Source organism: Lynx rufus, unplaced genomic scaffold (assembly GCF_022079265.1).
Source record: "Lynx rufus isolate CCGP_SWC_20201006 ecotype Redwood Valley unplaced genomic scaffold, mLynRuf1.p SCAF_15, whole genome shotgun sequence".
NCBI lineage: Eukaryota > Metazoa > Chordata > Mammalia > Carnivora > Felidae > Lynx > Lynx rufus.
The window spans coordinates 16,467,564-16,488,836 of record NW_025814829.1 but is presented as its reverse complement, the minus strand read 5'-3'; the positions used below and the strand labels follow the sequence as shown (position 1 = coordinate 16,488,836).

At 36.7% G+C, this 21,273-nt stretch overlaps 1 long non-coding RNA gene across 1 annotated transcript in view; it reads right to left on the bottom strand.

Annotated features, from left to right (window-relative positions):
* Positions 1–788: 788 nt before the first annotated feature.
* The window catches only part of LOC124509956 (uncharacterized), a 363,789-nt gene continuing 343,304 nt past the window's right edge, over positions 789–21,273 (bottom strand). The window contains exon 4 of the long non-coding RNA XR_006961547.1: positions 789–911. This is a non-coding gene — a long non-coding RNA (uncharacterized LOC124509956). The remainder of the gene's footprint in view (positions 912–21,273) is intronic.

Sequence of the window (21,273 nt, the reverse complement as noted above, 5' to 3'; positions counted from 1 at the left end):
TCTATGGAGAAGACAAGGTAACTACATAAAATCAGGAGGGAAAAGGTGCTTACGTGTCATAAAAAAAAATAGAAGTGGAAAAACTGGTATGGGTAAGTAAGAAAAAAACCTCACTTTAATTTGAAAGAACAAGCCTCTGGGACACAGCTGGCAGGGACTGAGGGGTGTTCAGGTGAGATGCAACCCTACTCATCTGAAAGGATGGCTCCACTGGGGAGCTAGCCCACCATTACACCAGTTAACGCCATGGTTTTCCCACCTTGGTATCTCATCATAAATATGGAATATTATTCTTCAGTATTGTCAGGCTCTAAGATGTTAATGGTGGAAAAAAATAAGCTCCAGATAGAACTTAATATTAGAAGTACAGTGAGACCTTAAAGAAAATTTAGGTCTTTGTCGTTGAAAATAACAACTATTCAATATTAAAAAAATGATCCCTGTGTAGTTCAAATTAAATATATTTGTGTTTCTTTATTTTTAGAGCATATGCTACCTTCTTCTCAAAAGCCTGTGCTTAGACTTTGCAGGCCTTATGCTGTGTGTTTGTTTTCTTGTCGAGTGTGTTACTATTTTGTCATGCTTTGTTTTGGGCAAGGTATTGCCTATTCATTTACATTGTGAGTATTAAAATAGGTTTGTATAAACTACATAGCTAGCTCAAAATTTATTGGCAGAATTATTCTTTCTGGGTCATCAAAATGTAAATACCTCTCTGGATCCATAATTGTACAAGTGTGCATGTGAGAAAATACACACTAATGTGACTCACTTTTGATGATGTTTAAGAAGCAGCTGTCAGTCAGTCTGGCTGAGCACCTGGAAGTTTCTATACAGATGAAGAAGTCTGAATAACCATTGGATATTTTTCACGGAAATGTTCTGCAGATGTTGGCAAAGAGATAGAATCCCTAGAAAAGGACAAATGTGCATTTTCAAGTGCATGTAGAAAGATGAGGCCTCCAGCAGGCATAGCAATGAAACAGTCTTTCAAAGAAATAACACTTCTATTAGTTCTGCCAAATCCAGGGAAAAAGTGAAAAATACCCAGTAAACAAAAATTTAGCTCCTAAAATGACGTTCTTTAAGCATCTCTTCTATAGGATATGCATACTTTGTTTAGAAAAAACTATACAGAAGCTAGAAAAGAAACAATATGTGCCTACATATTGGCATTTCAAAAACAGAATCCATAGGTTTTAAAATAAATTAGGAAATCTGTATATTTCCAAATCAGCTCATCACAGATATTTTAGAAGCTGGAAATCTTCCAAAGAAACATATTTCCAGAATATATGATGATTTTACGTAACTTATTCTAATGCAGAATCTGAAATTAAGACAAATATATTTATTACTAAATACTATTGCAAATGTTAGTGATATACATGGTTCCAATACCATCACCAAATGTCACATCACCAAATCAGAATTTAGTTAATACAACATACCTGTGTATTATAAAAATCTTTTACCTAAAGTATGAGACAATTTCATTTTGGCTGATTATAACTTGGAATAATGTAAAAACATTTAAAGACAGGTATCGTGATTAATTTCTACTCTCTTTTATTTACTGGCTATGTAGTCATGTGGAAATCACTTCAGGTACCTGAGCTCAAATTTCTTCACGATTACACATTAACAGCCCCTGCCAGCCCTATTTTTTCAAGCATGATTTGAGATAATAGATGCAAAAGTAATTTGTAAAGTGTAACACACTAGTCTAGTTAAAAAAAAAAAAATCAGTGGACTTAAAATCAGAATGGCAGGTTCAAATCCCAGTTCTTTTAACTGTTGTGTGAACTTGGAAAGGTCATCATTTCCCTTCAAGCCTATGAGCTTCTTTGATCTTCCATACCTATAGTTCTCAAAGTGTAGTCCCTAACGTACAGCATCAGCATCACCTGGAAACTTGTTAAAAATACAAATTCCCAGGTCTTCCCGCAGACCTCCTGAATCAGAAATTCTAGGGGCAGGACCATCGTGCTGTGTTTTAACAAGCGCTCCAGGTGATTTTAAGGTATCTTAAAGTCTGAGAGACGGGGCGCCTGGGTGGCGCAGTCGGTTAAGCGTCCGACTTCAGCCAGGTCACGATCTCGCGGTCCGTGAGTTCGAGCCCCGCGTCAGGCTCTGGGCTGATGGCTCGGAGCCTGGAGCCTGTTTCCGATTCTGTGTCTCCCTCTCTCTCTGCCCCTCCCCCGTTCATGCTCTGTCTCTCTCTGTCCCAAAAATAAATAAAAAAGTTGAAAAAAAATTAAAAAAAAAAAGTCTGAGAGACACTAAACAATGGAAACAAAATGAAATCTCAAAAGCTGTTGTGAGAATTGTTAGAATCCCTTAGGATATATATGTACATATATACATACTGGCCCACATATAACACTCTGCCCACCCAGACTAATTAAATCAGAATCTCTCAAGATACAAACCCAAGAACCAAAATTTTTTAAAAGTTCACAGTAATTTAATTTAGGTAGTGCTAGTTATTTCCAGAGATGTTACAGGTGTTCAAACTGCCTGGGGGTTCACTCTAGTTACTTTCAACTGGCTACTGCAGTTATGTCCATTGTCCAAGGTCATGGATTCTCTGGAATTTGTGTATCCAGTATTTTTTGCCAAAATAACCAGTAAACTGTATGAGGAGTCTGAGGATTGTGGAGACAACAGTAGAGCAGAGTAGTCCCCCTTAAGTGCAGGGGGTGTGTTCCAACACCCCCAGTGGATGCCTGAAACTGCAGATAGTACCAAACCCTATATATCCTATGATTTTTCCTATACATATTTATGATATAGTTTAGTTCATAAATTAAGCACAGTAAGAGATTAACAACTACCAATAAAACCATTATAAAAATGTGCTGTAATAAGGTATATGAATGTGGTCTCTCAAAACACCTCACTGTATTCACTCTTGTGATGTGACTGCCTACATGATGAGATGAAGTGAGGTGAATGGCGTTAGCACTGTGACATAGTGTTAGGCTACCAGTGACCTTTTGATGATACCTCAGAAGGAAGACCATCTGCTTCCAGACAGCAACTGACTGCAGACAACTGAGACCATGGGAAGTGCAGCCACGGATAAGGGGGCTACCATAGTTTAAGTGCAATGCACAGCCTTCCTATCCCCTACCCCTGTCAAATTAACCACTGACCCAGAACCACACAAGAAAACGGGATTCTTCTCTCCATAGCTGCTTCCACCATTTTCTTTAGCAACTCAGGCTTTGGGACCTAAAAATTCAGACAAGCACTTTTGATCTTCAAGGAGTGTCTACTTCCGTTATGGGATAAAACTCCTATTAGACAAAGAAGTATAAAGCCTGGGAAGAGCAAGCACATGTTATCACACAATAAATTATGGTCAAACTCTAGTGTAGGGTACACTAGTTTAAAGCAAATACCTACAGAAATTTTGTTTTTGTTCTTCATCTAAATATGCAGAATTTGACCCAGAGCATAACTGAACAGTCTGAATGTCATACTGGTTTTTAAATTTTTTTGAGAGATGGAACACACACACATGATCAGGGGAGGGGCAGAGAGAAGGGGGGATAGAGGATCCAAAGCAGACTCTGTGCTGACAGCAGAGAGCCCAATATGGAGCTCGGACTCACAAACCACAAGATCATGACCTGGGCTGAAGCCAGATGCTTCTGATATCACATATATATTAATCTGATATTATATAAATGCCATGTAAAACTTAACATAAAATTGACGGCACTTATTTTTTTAATGTTTGTTTATTTTTGAGAGACAGTGAAAGACAGAGCTTGAGCAGGGGAGGGGAAGAGAGAGAGAGGGAGACACAGAATCTGAAGCAGGTTCCAGGCTCTGAGCTGTCAGCACAGAGCCCAGTGCGAGGCTCGAACTCATGGATCACTAGACTACTTAACCAACGAACTAACCAATCCAGGAGCCCCAAAATTGATGGTATTTAGATGGTGTTTTTGAGAAGTAAGTTTACCAAATAATATAAACCAACATGGCTCCAAACTCAGCCACTCAGGCTCAAATCTATTTTTTAAATCAAATCGTTTTATTTAATGATTTAGTAAATAGAAAAAAGAAGTGTTAGCTCTATACCTAAAAAGGCTTTGACTAAATCAGTTAAATGATCCAGTGAACTGTCCATTTATGCCACTAACACCCGTCTCACGATGTGGGCTTATATATGGCAAGGATCTGAAAAGTCACACCAAAAAATGGCACATTATACTGGAGCATCAATTTTATGCCATGATGTGAGCAGAAACATATCTAAAACAAGGAGATAATATGGACTATTACAAGTATTTCAAGATTTAAATGAATCAGAGAAAGCTCGTGCTTGCACAGGTGAGCTTTGCCACCAATCCATCTGCACAGACACCCCCACCTCTGTGTGCTATTAAGCTTTTTTTACCAATAACAGAATAAAAACAGGAAAATTTGAGCACTCTATTAAAAAAAAGAAAATGAAGTAGGGGAGTAATTCAATTACAGAGCTTATCCAGGCTATAAAAAATACTATGTATGAACTATCTGCATAATTGAGGTCAAAGAATTATAGTAATAATTGCTTAAAACGTTCAGCTCGCATGCATGTAAAATAAACATCAATTTCATGAATGTCAATTCCAATCAGTTAGTAGAATACCAATGTTAAATGAAAATGCTGTCTCATGAAAACGAAGATGACACTGGTGAACATATTTTTTTGCTATTTCAAGAAGCCAAGAATAATGTAAACAGTGTTCACTCTACACAAGTACGTAGACACACACACACACACACACACACACACACACACACACAGTGCTCCAACTGCATTTTCACCAAGTAAAAATTAACATGCTTTTCAGCTGATAGCCACATACAAATGAACGCGACTCATGAGAACCAAACTTTCATTCCTGCAACAATTCAATATAGTATTCAAAACTTTGCACCAAGTGCCTCAAATATAAATCCCAATTAATATACTTTAAATTAGTGTTTTTCTCTAAATGAAATTAAGAACATTTTAATAGCCAAGGAATGATTAAGCGGTCTGATATTATAGAAACACCATGTAAAACAACATAAAATTGATGGTATTTATTTTATTTTTTTAATGTTTGTTTATTCTTGAAAGACAGAGAAAGAGAGAGCTTGAGCAGGAAGGAGCAGAGAGAGGAGACACAGAACCTGACGCAGGTTCCAGGCTCTTAGCTGTCAGCACAGAGCCCAATGTGGGGCTTGAACTCACAGACCGGGAGATCATGACCTGAGCTAAAGTCAACACTTAACCAACCAACCAACCCACCCAGGAGCTCCAAAACTGATGGTATTTAGATGATGTTTTTGAGAATTATGTTTATTAAATAATATAAACCAACATGGCTCCAGATGCGTGTGATGATATTGGGCATGTGGTATACATAAGTTATTAAGGATTATACACAAAATAGTCAAAGTCAAGCATCAAAAGAAGTTATACCTTTTGTTCTTGGTAATATTGTTGTTTACCTACATGTCCCCTAATCTTAATGTGTTTTTATTCTGCATGATAATTAATGAAATACATTTATACCTGTAAGACTGGAAAGCCAAAACAGAAATGTGATGGTGCACAATTTTGGCAGGGTAAGGAGAAACAGGTGGGACTGTCAAATTTGACACTATCTGTATAACACAATTCAGTAATATCTGTCAAAAATACACATGCTGACATAGTAATTTTGCTATAGTTACTTATCCTGTTATATATATACTGACATACATACAACATGAAATATGTACAAGGATATTCATTCCATTAGTCATGAAAGGAAAGAATGGGGTGGGGAGGAACTTTACTGCCCCTCAGTGTGCTACTGGTTAATGATTTATTCACTAAAAGGAAATAATATACAGTTATTAAAAAGAATAGCTCTAAACATACTACCGTGAAATATCTAATACATAACATGAGGTGAGAACCATCTTTAGGACAATATACATTAGATTTAACAATTTTGGTTGCAGAAGCAAGTACATAAAGTACGTTTGTAAATTTGTAGCTGTATTTGGAAATATACTTAAGAACTTTTGAGGTTCCTCTTGGAAGCTATCTAGATGGTATGGGAACAACCAAAAGAAGTAGGGAATTTTTCAATTTATATTCTTGGTATATTTTACATTTTATACATTTACATGATTACATATTTTTAAAAATTAGGTGTAGATAGGAAGAAAACTCAAGTTTACTTTTCCAGAGTCACCAGAGAAATGGAATACATTTGTGACGAGAACCTGGCATTCTTCTTCATACATCTGTGTGTGCCATGCATTTTTTTTTAACATTTATTTATTTTTGAGAAAGTGTGTGTGAGCAGGGGAGGGGCAGAGAGAGAAGGGGAGAGAGGGTCTCTCTGCAAGTAGGCTCTGCACTGACAGCAGAAAGCTAACAAGGGGCTGGAACCCACAAACCATGAGATCATGACTGAGCTGAAGTCAGACATTCAACCGACTGAGCCACGCAGGTGCCCCTGTTGTGCATGTTTTAACTAGATCCTGTCTCTATTTTTGCAGACGAGAAAGCGGAAGTTCAGCAGGATTCAGTAATCACCTCAAGTGACTAATTGTGCCCCAGCAATTAAATGGCAGCACCCAAAGGTGTGATCAACTCCATTTAGTTCTCAGTTTGTGCCCTTAACCACCATACAGTACATGCTCTTTAGAGACTGGTTACAACTAGGTATCTTTAAATGTTAGTTTTGAACTTTTAAATTGATATTCAATGCCAAATTGCCAAATTTAACCTTATATTTTCCCAAGAATGCATTATCATCAAATAACTCAGTGTCTTTTACAGTAAATTTTAAACTTTATTTCTGCATCAAGTAGCAAGTTATAGCCATTATCACACCTATTTAGAAGGCCTTTCTGAAGCACTGACCCTTTTACTTTCTGAATTATGCTAATTTTGCTTTAAATAAGAACCTCAAAAACAACATGTTGATCATTTTGGTTATTAACACACAAGAGGAAGAAATGAGCCCTAGTTGATAGTGCTAGAAATTAATAGTTTCAAATTCTGAACTCAGTTCATAGCTTCACAACTGCTTTTGAAGTGTGACTTCTTTCAAGTCTCTTAACCCCTGGAAACTTCATCTCTAAAAAGGGTAGCTGCAAAATGTACCATCCTCCGTGGGATATTATGAGCTGTCATTAATTAATGTTTTGTAGAGCACTCTGAGATTTCATTTGAATGGTGCTACATCAATGCTAAGTATCAGTAAGCTACTTAAAAATCAAATTGTCACCTGCTCCAGAGACTCAGGCAAAGCCTGTAGTTTGCTGATAATGAAGTTGGCTCTTGTATGTTTTTTTTGAAGCTAGTTGGGGTGGAGTTTACTAGAGCATCATTTTAAGACTATTTGTGAGCCTAACAGAGTAATAGAGGTGTGTGAATACTGTTAACTCTCAATTGCATGGGCAGGGGTCTCTTTACCTTCCCACTGCTGCTTAATGGTCAGCCAGAGGCTGACTGATGATGCTTGAAATACCTGGTCAGAAAGCAGAAAAGGGGTGGAGCCACATAAGGAGCCCTCTGGCTGACACTGGGAAGTCTGGACTACCTAGATCCCTTATTCTCTCTCTCTTAGAGAAGGCCAAGGCCAGAGGTTTGGCTTTGATACGTATTACGTGTTCAGGAGGAACACTTGATCTCAGTTTGTCCGTGACTACTAATGCAGAACTTCTCCAAAAATGATAAATTCCCGTTACTCTGCTGTGCCTTATGCAAAGTAAACCACAAATTTGCTAATCCACCCCAACTACGTCCTCAGAAAACAGTGTTGATTTTATTTTAACCAGTCGTCCAGGAGATGTGATCTCAGGTCCACAAATTAGTAAGACTTCACAGATGTTATTACTAACAGCTAACAGAAGAATATACTCAAATTATTTTGAGAAAAAAAAATTTTTGAGGCAATTGTTTTCAAGAGAAAATACTGATTCATAATCTCCAGTGTGCTGCTCTTTTCCCTGGCATTTTGTTAGTGTGTATGGCACAATTGTTAAACAGTTAATTTCTTCCCTGCTAACTGAAACAACTTTGTCATAGTTCTTGTGCTCACAAATCTGGCTTTGCAACCACAATTGTTTACTTTAGTGTACTCATTGTTTATAAATTAAGGAAGATAAGTTTAATTTAAGAAAATTAAGACAAAAAACATTTAAAAATTGTTTGGGGATCACAAAAATAACATGTTGCCCAATATCTTATAAATACTTAAGAAAATAGTTGCTAAAACTGCCTGCTAACATGTAAAATATAGCAGTAAACAGGGGCAAAAATATATTCAACCTCAAAAATTAAGACATTATTTTAAATTTGTCAAATATTGGGGCACCTGGGTGGGTCAGTCGGTTGAGCGTCGACTTCGGCTCAGGTCATGATCTCACTGTTCGTGAGTTCGAGCCCCGCATCAGGCTCTGCGCTGACAGCTCAGAGCCTGGAGCCTGCTTTGGATTCTGTGTCTCCCTTTCTCTCTGCTCCTCCCCTGCTTGCACCCTGTCTCTCTCTCGCTCACACCCTCTCTCTCTCAAAAATAAACATTAAAAAAAATTTTAATTTGTCAAATATTAAAGATGCATTTATGGTAAAATTATTTTAAAGAAATCAGAGAAAATGACTTTTTACATGAAGGTATTTTATGTTATTAAAAACTTTTAGTCTGAGAAAATTTGATGTTTACTAATACAGTATAATTAAATAAAATTAACTTTCAGAGGTTCAGAAATTTCTATAGAGGATAGTATTTTCTATTGAAGAGACTATTGATAGTATTAAAAAGCATGACAGGTTTTCTGGAAATAAAAAACTGGCAATCAATATCAAACCAAATTCTAGTTGTACTATTTCCTACATAAAGAAAAATTCTGTAATATGACCAAAGACGAGGCTTACCTATATTTTTCTGTGCTTTCTGTCAGCAAGGATGTTGGCTAAATCTGAGAACAAAATTGACATTTGTCCTGAAATTCTGTACAATCAAGTACCAGTGAATCCAAGCAACAGAGATACAGTACATCACATGAGAATTAATGTTCCAACACTGAAACTAGTTCACAGGACAGTGTTTAAAAATACAAATTATTTTTAAAAATATAACAAGAGAAAGTTTAAACACAAATATTTTTAAAGCAGAAGGAAAAGGAAAGATTAAAATTTAATGGCCAAAACAAAACCAGGAAAATTTTGACCATTTTTTTTATACATATAAAGCAGATGTACTATCAGACAAACTAGACTTTAAAGCAAAAATCCTTTCAAGCTATGGTAGGCAGACTGAAAACATCTCCACAATGGGCTGCCAACTCCTTCCATCAACAGAAGTCTATTTCCCCACCCCTTGAAACTGGACTAGATTTGAGTCTTGCTTTGACCAATAATCTGCTGAAAGCGAGGTTGGGGGGCTGCAGAGCTTAGGTAATTATAGTCTTTTTGCACTCTGCCCTCACTTACTTGGAACTTCAAGACCACAATGGCGCAAAAACTGCTAATCCACTTTACTGAGGGATAAAGTGCTACACCTAGAGAAGATACACACTGTTCCAGCCAACAATCTGCTCCAACTGCCAAACAGATTGTGAGGCCTTCATGGATCCTCCGGACCCACTCAAGCTGTCAGATGACTCCAACCTCCTAAGTGCTCCCAAGCTAGAAAAACAGAAAACCTGAACATGTTGCCAACCACAAAAATCACAGGAAACAGTAAATCATTGTTATTTTATTACGTTTGAGGACAACTGATTTGTCTTAACTAACAGCGAACATCAACTGTCAAACAGATCAAGTGAGATCATCTTGGGCCCTCTAGACCCAGTTGAGCTGTCAAATGGCTGCAACCACAGAATTGTTCCAAAGCTAATATAACAGAAGAATCCCCTCACAAAAATTTTGTGTATGAGCACAAGACAGGCAAGAGAATATTTATAGCTGTACTGTCCAGAAAAGCAAAAGTTAATAAATACATAAGGCAAGATGTCTGTCATGGTGGAATGGATAATTGTATTTTTTTAAATTTTTTTTTTTTCAACGTGTATTTATTTTTGGGACAGAGAGAGACAGAGCATGAACGGGGGAGGGGCAGAGAGAGAGGGAGACACAGAATCCGAAACAGGCTCCAGGCTCTGAGCCATCAGCCCAGAGCCCGACACGGGGCTCAAACTCACGGACCGCGAGATCGTGACCTGGCTGAAGTCGGACGCTTAACCGACTGCGCCACCCAGGCGCCCCTGGATAATTGTATTTATAATCCAATGCTAGCATTTGATTCACTCCATAGCAGTGAAAATGAATAAATGAAAAAAGTTATAGCAGTTGATGTCAGCAAGATGGCAGCATCAGAGATCTTAGCCTCATCACTCCACAAAACACAACAGCTGGACAACCATCCATGAACAAAAACATCTCTAGAGGAGTTCTGGAGTCTACTCAAGAAGGTATAGCAACATAGTAGGGGGGCGGGGGAGAAGCACAATAAGAAAAGGGTAGAAAGAGAAATGTCATTTCACCTACATCATTCTATCCCCTAGGCCAGCACAGGTCAGTGCCAAGTGGGTCTACCCACAAGTTCTCCTAGGAGAGGAAAAGGAAACCAAGATGGGCATCAGACCCCCTCAGCTTTCCAGGTGCTGCCTGAAGGACCTGCGGCAGCTTCACCCTATCCAGATCACTGGGGAGTTCAGTGTGGCTCAGACACCTAAAAACAAAGAAGGGCAAGGCTATTAGTATTAACTACATAGCAAATGACACCACAGGCCACACTACCCTGATCTGCAGAAGACCTCAGAAGCCTTCCCCATGTGGGCTTGAAACATAGCCACCACAGATGCCTGTGACTTTTACAACCAAGGACACTAGTGTTCACAGCCGTGGACACCAGCTACCTGCTTGCAAAGGAACCCAGCATCTTTCACCACTGAAGAATCAGCAGCCATCACATCTACTGGAGATTCTCCCTAAAGCTTTCACCACCAAGTGTGCCATCATTTTTGCCTTTAGAGATTTCAGCTGCCTGAGCTGGAACTAATCCCCTCTCTGGGCCGAAAATGCCCCAGCAAGCACCATCGCAAGAACCTTGGGACTGAGTTCCAGTGCAGGTGCAAATGGCCCCAGCTGTAACCACTGTCTGGTTCTCTAAACACACTCTCACTATACCATCCAGCAATCATGCTCCTTTGTACTTCCCCAAAAGAGTTGAAAACTTAAACTTATGTCCACACAAAAACCAGAACATGGATGTTTATAGTTTTATTCATAATTGACAAAATTTAGAAGCAAACAAGATGTCTGTCTATAGATGAAGGGATAAACAAACTGTGAGACATATAGACAATAGAATATTATTCAGAGCTAAAAGGAAATGAGCTATCGAGCCATGGAAAGACATGAAGGAAACTTAAATACATATTACTAAGTGAAAGAAGACAATCTAAAAATGTTATGTACTGCTCAACATCTCTATTCATCAGGGAAATGCAAATCAAAGCCACACTGAGAGATCGCCTCGTACCAGTCAGCATGGCTATTATCAAAAAGAAAAAAGTTAATAAACATTAACAAACATTGACAAGGATGTGGAGAAAAGGGACCCCTTGTACAGGAGTGATGTAAATTGCTACAGCCATTATGGAAAATAGTAAGGAGGTTCCTCAAAACATTAAAACTCAAACTACCATATGATCCAGCAACTCCACATCTTGGTGTATACCCAAAATAATTAAAATCAGTATCTTAAAGAGATACCTGCACCCTCACGATCATTGCAGTATTATTCACAATAGCCAAGTTATGGAAATGACCAAAGTGTCCATCAACAAATGAATAAAATGTGAGATATGCATATGTATACATATACATGTGTATTTTTATGTATCCCCTGCTACTCAAAAGTTTGTGTCACATCACTTTACTTTTACAGAAGACCTGTATTAATACCTGTTTTCACTAACAAATCTGAAAATGATTTTCACTTTTATGCTAAAAGGCAAAAAGTGAAAATAGCATTTGCCTACAGGAGGTTACTTGCTGGGTCTGGGAATGCTCAAATATTTTTCCATGTAATTAATGTTACTTGTTTCTATACTTTATGCCACCGTGGCTTATGAAAGGTTTCATAGGGACACTCTACTTTTGGATAACAGGGGAAACGTGTATATCCAATACAGTACTATTCATGTTTAAAAAAAAGAAATCCTGCCATTTGTGAGAACATGGATGGAACTGGAGAACATTATGCTAAGTGACATAAGCAAGACACAGAAATACTGCATGATCTCACTTTGCAGAATGTAAAATAGCTAATCCATAGAAGCAGAGTAGAATGGTGATTGACACGGGCTAGTCACAGGTTAAAATTTTTCAGGTATGCAAGCTAAACAGGTTATAGAGATGTCATATACAACATGTTGAGGATAGATTTGGTTTTTCCTTGAAATTTATAAAGGTGATCTTAAGTTTTCTTGACACATGCACACAAAATGGTAATTGTGTAAAGGTGATATGCTAATTAGTTTGATTGTAGTGATCTTTTCACAATGCATACATATATCAAAACATCAAGTTGTACACCTTAAATATTTATAATTTTATATGTCACAGATACCTAGTAAAGCTGTTAAAAAGATTCTAACTAAAAAAAGGGTTTCAGTCATTAAAAGGCATCCTGAGCAACCAAAACATGTAACAATTACATGTATGACTGTCAGATATCTTTAGGGTGCTCAAACTCCAAAAGGAGAATGACAAAATAACTGACATTATAGATCATGTATAAAAAACTATTGGGGCGCCTGGGTGGCGCAGTCGGTTAAGCGTCCGACTTCAGCCAGGTCACGATCTCGCGGTCCGTGAGTTCGAGCCCCGCGTCAGGCTCTGGGCTGATGGCTCGGAGCCTGGAGCCTGTTTCCGATTCTGTGTCTCCCTCTCTCTCTGCCCCTCCCCCGTTCATGCTCTGTCTCTCTCTGTCCCAAAAATAAATAAAAAACGTTGAAAAAAAATTTTTAAAAAAAAACTATTTAACTGCACATCATCATTTCTATTAATAATTTCTATTTAACATGGTACATTATTAAAATGTTAAAGGTGGTATTAAAGGAAGAAAATAAACAATCACCTTTAATCCTCACCCAGAGATAACTTTTAACATTTGAAATTCAAATGTATCCTAATTTAAAAAAGAGAGAGAAATAAAGAATGAAAGTAGGGCTATATGGATAACTAGAGATAAATATCAACAATATAATTGTTAGCAAGCCACTTATAAAAGAATAAATATAGTATGGGTTCACGAAAGTGGCAAATCTAAATAATATATTGTGTTGGATGTGGGTATATTTCTTTTTACTATTATTTAGTCTCTACATATATATCATATATATATTCATATATATGTATATATTCATATATATATATATATTGCAATATAAAGCAACAAAGCATTTTGAAAGGAAAAAGAAACAATCTCCTGAGACCTTAATATAAATTGATTTATTTTGACTTACCAAGAATAGTTCTGCCTAATATTCTCTACGTTAAAGAAGAGAGCACCATCAAAAGCCAAATATATAAATAATAATTTTAATGAATAAGTTTATCATGTCTTAATAGAAAATAATTCAAAAGATATTAAGTGACCTTAAAGAGAGACCTTCTCATAAATTTACTCACTTTTCTGTTCAAAGCACCTAATGACTCTCCATTCCCTTCAAGTTCAAAGCTTACAATGGCCCACCAAGCCTCCCATGATCTGTGTGCCTACTGTTTCCCCTCGGTGTTTTCTGTATGCACTATCCTTTTCTTCTGGTCACTTGGCTCCAGCTGGACTTTGCACTGGCTGTTCCCTGCTTGCAGTGCTCTTCCTCCTGGAATTTGTATGGTTTACACCTTAAGGCCTTCAAGCATTTGCCTGACTGGTTGCCACCTTCTTAGTGAGGCTGCACTTTGCCACTTTATTTAAAAATACAACCTGTTCTCTCTGCCCTCTTCTCTTCCAATTCCAGGCACTCTTCCTGACGTGTATTATGTCCCCTTTTTTCCATATCATTTTTACCTTCTAATGTGCTCCATGATCTAGTATGTGCTATGTTTTATGTTTATTGTTGCCTCAGTTCTAAACTCTAAGAGGGAAGGAATATTTTACCATTTCCCTTTTCTCAGAGATATATGCCAAGTACCTAGAACAGTTTGTTACAAATAATAGATGTTCAATAAATATTTTTTGAATGGATGGATGAGATGTCCTAGGCAATTAAGTGGAGAAAACAAAAAAAAAAGGAATTTAAAGATTGGCAAAGAAAAAATATTTCTAACAAATGACATAATAGGTCACGTAGAAAAATTAAACACAGAAAGAGAAATTTTTGGAATTAATGTGATGCTTAAATTACGAGCTGGATTTTAAAAAATCAGCCAAAATAAATAAAATTTTCCCCACATTCCAGCAATTCACTTTTAGGGACAAAATGATAAACATCAATATAGTTTAAAGTAGCATTAGAAATATAAAATTCCTGGGGCTCCTGGATGGCTCAGTTGGTTAAGCACTGAACTCTTAATTTCAGCTCGGGTCATGATCTCAGTCATGAGATCGAGTCCAGTGTCAGGCTCCACACTGAGAGTGGTACCTACTTGGGATTCTCTCTCTTTCCTTCTCTCTCTCTTCACCTTCCTCACTCATGCTCACGTTCATGTGTGTTCTCTTGCTCTCAAAATGAATAAGCATTAAAAAAAAAACATAAAATTTCTTAAATCTAACTGAACATGTGTCATGTCTTTCCTAATCAAAGTAAACAAAACAAATGAGCAAGGGGGAAAAAAAGAGAAAGGTAAACCAAGAACAGATTCTTAACTCTAGAGAACTGATGGTTACTACAGGGGAGGTGGTTGGAGGGATGGGTGAAATAGAGGATGAGGATTAAGGAGTGCACTTGTCGTGACAAACACAGGGTGATGTATGGAAGTATTAAATTACTATATTGTAAACCTGAAAGTAAATATAGCACTGTACGTTAACTGGAATTAAAATAAAATTAAAAAAAAAAAGTAAATGAAACTGACAGACAGCAGTATGCCCCAAAATACAAAGAAAGCAGGTTATGAATATAATATTAAAGTAAGATTCAAGACTAAAAACATTAAGTTTTTTAAATATTAACTTTAAAGAGGTCATTTTCTATTGACACAAAGTTCAATCTGTAGTAATTATATAAAATTAAGAACATTTTAAATAGGAAAAATGTATAAAAATTGTCTTTGATTCTCAGATGTTGGACTTAACAAAACCCATACTTATTTTCACACTGACATCCTGAGTCCCTATTTTCAGCTTTCACACAGTAGCTCTCTAATGATAATTTTGATCTATCCCAAAGTGGCATTGCCTGCCAGCCAACGCTTTAGGGATTCCAGTCTTTGCCAAGATAGCATGAGTGTTGATAGGTGAGCACTATTAATGGCACCAATTTCTGGCAGAGATGAGATGGTCCCCTTGCCACATGTAACATTTTCGAATCACCTCATTGGTACCCCATGTGAACTATCAATTATCCATAAGAATGAATAGAAAGCATAAAAATTATTTAGAAACAAAACTTTATTTCAGTCCACAGACTGTTGGAATGCTGTTCTTTTTTCTTTTTCTTTTTCTTTTTTTAAGAGTACTCAGGACAACAATTTGCTAAATGCTAAGTTGAGGACTTGGGTAAAACAGTTTTAGGTGTTTATGCTTAAATAAAGAGATTCTATTTGCGGAAGTAGTCATTTGGAATATAAGTGTTAAGTATGTAAGATAAAAAGCCCAAGGTATTGGACTATTATGCTCCATTGGTTCTCCTACCCGTAGGAGGCTTAAGCTTTTTGTGCTGTGTACCTCAGTCATGGCTGTGTAAGTTGCTGTCAAACTAAGCAGCGGCTGTCAAAGAAGGGAGGGTGGAAAAGACTCCGTGTCACTTCCTAGCAGACACTGTAATAGCCAGTGCATGTTTTGACAATTTCTTTTCTCCCTCAACTATAGTTACTGCCAATGTTCAGATTGATACATTATTCTGGATTCCAGAGTGAACACTATGATGAAATGAAGCAGAACCCCCCAGGCCAATTCATCACACATGCATATGGCATGTGCAAGAAACAAATTTTAGTTGTTGTTTTAAATTTATCAAGACAGCTAGAGCCTCTATTTTGAATAATAAACCGAACTGGGAAAATTGGTCCCTAGTTCAGACTACTGAAGACAGCTGACCCTTTCCGGCATCCCATATTATTCAGAGCAATTGAACGAATGCCAAAATGCACTTCAATTTGTAGACAGTTTTAATTGACACAGCACTGCTTAGAGTGGTTTTGACCTATGAGAGCCCTAGAAAACATTCATGAAGCACTAGGGGAAATATACACATTCACATCTTACGCTTCACTTAGCCTGTGGTTTAAAAAATTTACAATTTGCTGTGCCCAGAATGTAAATTCACTTTAAATGACAATATATATTTTTTTAAGGAGACTCCACACCCAGATCAAAGCCCAAAGCAGGGCTTGAACTCACCACTCTGAGGATTGAGACCTGAGCTGAGATCAAAAGTCAGATGCTTAACTGACTGAGCCACCCAGGTGCCCCTAAACAAGATTTCCACTAGGCTTCCTTTCGATTCTTATCTTCAAATCCTCTAATTTTTAAAATGTCACTTTTATTCTTAATTACTTATTTGACCTGCCACAATTAAAATTTTTAAAAATCTGGAAAGACAATGGTTGCTTGTTTTCTTATCTACCTTAGGTGTTAAAAAAAAAAAAATCCCACCTGAAAGCTATCCAAAAAGAAAAAAATGATGTGCTTTTTGTTTAAATTTTCGGTGACTGAATTGTAAAATAATCAGATACACATATCTTACAAGATCAAAACAAGGTAGCCAGCTATTCTAATGAGCTAAACAAATTAGGTGATAAAGAGCTACATGATGTATCAGTTTCATAGATACTACAGTCCTAACTTCCTGGGTGACTAAGTTTTTCTTTACATTACTGTAACATTTTCAAAGATGTTTGTTCCCTTTCATCTTATTCTCAAGACAAAATCGTGAAATGGTTAATTGTTATATATTATTACATAAATTTTCACAAGAGAGATAAGATTTCTTGGCCAAGAATACACTACATATTGGGGGCATAAAGGCAACATCATAGTTTTTTTTTTTAAGATTTTGTTTTTAAGTAATATATACACCCATCATGGGGCTCGAACTCACAACCCAGAGACAAGAGTCGCACGCTCTACCAACTGAGCCAACCAGAATACCCAACATTACAGATTTCTAGTCTAGTTCTTATGCCTTAAAATAGCCATATACTTTATATCTCTTATTTGATTATCCAATTCCACAACTGTTTTGAAAATTTTCAGAATCACTGGTTATCAACTTGCACTTCACTTGCTTATACGCCCTAAGCATCTGCAACAGGCTTACCTGAATAGTAGTCGGGGCGGGGGGGGGGGGGGGATGTTTTATTGTGTAGGAAATATTTAGTGGTCCAAGCATCACTGGAAGCCTGAGTCACAGACTCCTAGTTCTTTTGGGAAGTACAACTCTTCCAGACATTTAATGAGCTTCATATCTAGCTAATACCAATCTTCTTCATATGCCTATAATCACACTCAGAATTCTGTTTTTCTTTTGTATAGATATACTAAATTTCTTTGGTCTCTTGTTTATGTTTCTCTCTGAAATTAATGGAGAGGCACTTTGAATTTCTGGCCATCAGTAGAACCAAAACCTTAAGTTTTTGCCCTTAAATTATTTTATCTAATTAAGAACTTTTATTTGGCCCCATTGTCTTAATGCTCAAGTTCAAGTTCATTTGCCTAAGGCACAATAATACAATGAAGATAATTAACAATAGGTGTTGAAATCATATTCTTAATTTGGTCTTTGAAAAAAGGGTGAGCTTTAATAGGAGAAGGTCACTCAAAGTTTTCTCAAGTGGTTCTCATACTCCCTTACTATTTGGTGAAAAAACAGTTGCCTTTTTCAAGCCCCAATGCTAAATGTTCTGTATTCCTTTTCATCCTTGCTTATACACTGGCAGATTCTAATTTCATCTCTATGACCTATGTTAAATCCAACAGCAAACAAGATGAACAGAAACTATTATTCTTTCACCTTCTCCCCAAAGCCAGAAATGAATTTCATACATGACCTGCTGCCAATATTTCTAGAAATAACTATTTTGCCATATGACTTGCCACTGAATAACATGAGAAAACATCGATCATGCCTTCTGGTAAGCTAAAAACCTATATTTTAATTCTGTTGTCACAACACCCATAACCTAGTACTAATTTTTGTGTCAGTATCAGAGTAACTTTTTCTTTTTTTTAATTTTTGTTTTTATATTTATTTATTTTTGAGAGACAGAGACAGAGCACAAGTGGGGGAGGGGGAGGGGCAGAGAGAGAAGGAGACACAGAATCAGAAGCAGGTTCCAGGCTCTGAGCTGTCAGCACAGGGCCCAACACAGGGCTTGAACTCACAAGCCGTGATATCATGACCTGAGCAGAAGTCAGACGTTCAACCTACTGAGCCACGCAGGCACCCAAGAGTATCTTTTACTTAATGAATTCTATTTCTTAATAATTTTGGAATATGAGCCTGTTATATGACTTATCCTTTTTACTTTTTAGTGATGTCTTTGATGAAATGGAGCTTTTGGTATCAGTGTAACAATGCACTTTAATTCACTTTGGCCAATGAACCATTATAAATTACATGAATCTAGAAATTTGGGGGTAGAACTCATAATCACTAACAGAAATTGGCTAGTTAATTTAATCAGACATCAAAACATCTATGCTGGTACAACTTTCCTCTATTCACTCAACACCCAATTCTTAGAAGAAAAAAAAAATTTTGGCTTAAACAACGGAAATTTATTCTCTCAAAGTCTGGAGGCAAGAAGTTCAACATCAGTTTCATTGATCCAAAATCAAGAACCACCCATTCTCTGGAGGGCTGACGGGGCCACAATCCCATAGGAAGCTGTAGGGAAGAATACGTTCCTTGACTCTTCCACCTCTAATTCTTTGGTTGTGACCAACACACTCAAATCTCTGCATCCATTGTCACACTGCCTTCTCTTCTGTGTGTGTAATCTCGCTCTATCCATGTTTTTCCCAACTTTATCGGAATTTTGTTAGGGATTGCACTGAATCTACAGATTGCTTTGAGCAGGATGGACAGTTTATTGTTACTTCTTCCAGCCCACGAACAGGACATATCTTTCCATTTATCTGCATTTTCTACATTTTTTCATCAGTGTTTTATAGTTTTTTATTGTATATATCTATCACCTCCTGGTTAAATTTATTCCTAAATATACTATTTGTTTTCTTAATGTCTTTATCAGATAGTTCATTATTAGTGTACAGAAACACAACTGATCTTATGTGTTAATTTATATCATGAAACTTTACTGAATTTATTCATTAGTTGGTTTTTTTGTTGTTTGTTTACACAGTCTTTAGGAATTTCTACATATAAGGTCATATTATCTACAAACAAAACTGTTTTACTTCTCCTTTCTGATTTCCATGCCTTTTATTTATTTCTCTTGCCTAACTGCTATGGCTAGGATTTCCAGTAATAAGTTCAGTATAAGTGACAAGAGTGAGCAACCTTGTCTTATTACCAACTTTAAAAGAACTTTCTGGGGGCACCTGGGTGGCTCAGTTGGTTAAGGGTCCGACTTCGGCTCAGGTCATGATCTTGCAGTCCGTGGGTTCGAGCCCCACGTTGGGCTCTGTGCTGACAGCTCAGAGCCCAGAGCCTGTTTCAGATTCTGTGTCTCCCTCTCTCTCTGACCCTCCCCCATTCAAGCTCTGTCTCTCTCTGTCTCAAAAATAAATAAACGTTAAAAAAATAAAATAAAAGAACTTTCTGCTTTTCAGCATTGACTATGAGGTCTGTTCTCCATGGCCTTTACCATGCTGAGGAACATTCCTTCTATATATAATTTCTTTTGTTTTTTATCATGAAAGGATGTTAGATTCTGGCGATGATATTTTGGCATCTATTGAAATAATATTTTTATCTTTCATCCAGTTAATGTGGTATATCACTTTTACTGATTTGCATATGTTTAGCCATCCTTGTAATCCAGGGATAAGTCCCACCTAATCATGTTGTATTATCCTTTTAATGTACTGTTGAATTTGGTTGGTAGTATTTTGTTGACGATTTTTTTTTAATCTATGTTCATCAACGATATTGGCCTGTAATTGTTTTTTCTTGTAGTAGTCTTACCTGGCTTTGATAATCAGGGTAATGCTGGTCTTGTAAAATGACTGTGGAAGTGATTCTTCCTCTTCAGTTTTTTGGAAGACACTGAAAAAATCGATATTAAGTCTTCTTTTAAATTTTTGAATTTAAAAATAGTATTCACTAGTTTTCACCAAATACTGGTGATAGTATTCACCAGTGATGCTATCTGGCCCTGGACTTTTCTTTGTTGGGAGATATTTGATTATCAATCCAATCTCTCTACTTGTTATTTGTCTGTCCAGGTTTTTTATTTCTTCATGATTCAGTCTTGGTAGGTTTTATGTTTCTAATAATTTATCCATTTCTTCTAGGCTATCCAATGTGTTGACAAGAATTGTTCACAATAGTCTTTTATGATATATTGTATGTTTTTGCTATCAGGATAATGTCTCTTTTTTCATTTACAATTGTATTTATTGAATCTCCTTTTATTTCTTGGTTAGTCTAGCTAAAAGTTTGTCAATTTTATTTATCTTTTTAAAAAACCCTTAGTTTCACTGATCTTTTGTGTTGTTTTTCTGATCTCTATTCCATTTATTTCTGCTCTGATCTTTTTTTTTTTCCTTCACGTTACTTTGGCTAGGCTTATTCTTTTCTCATTCCTTGAGTTATAGAATTATGTTGAGATCTTTCTCTTAGTTTAATGTAGGCCTTTACAGCTATAAACCTCCCCCCTTAGAACTGCTTTTCTCCGCTCCCTATGTTTCAGTGTGCTGTTTCCATTTTCATTTGTTCCAAGATTTTTTTCTATTTCACTGATTTCTTCTTTGAACCATTGATCTTTTTTGACTCATTGACTATTCAGGTATGTATTATTTAATTTCCAAGGATTTGTGAATTTTTAGATTTCTTCCTGTTACCGGTAGCTACTTTCATGTCATTATACTCAGAAAATGTACTTGTTTATTGTTAACGACTTATACCACCATTGTTTTCTAA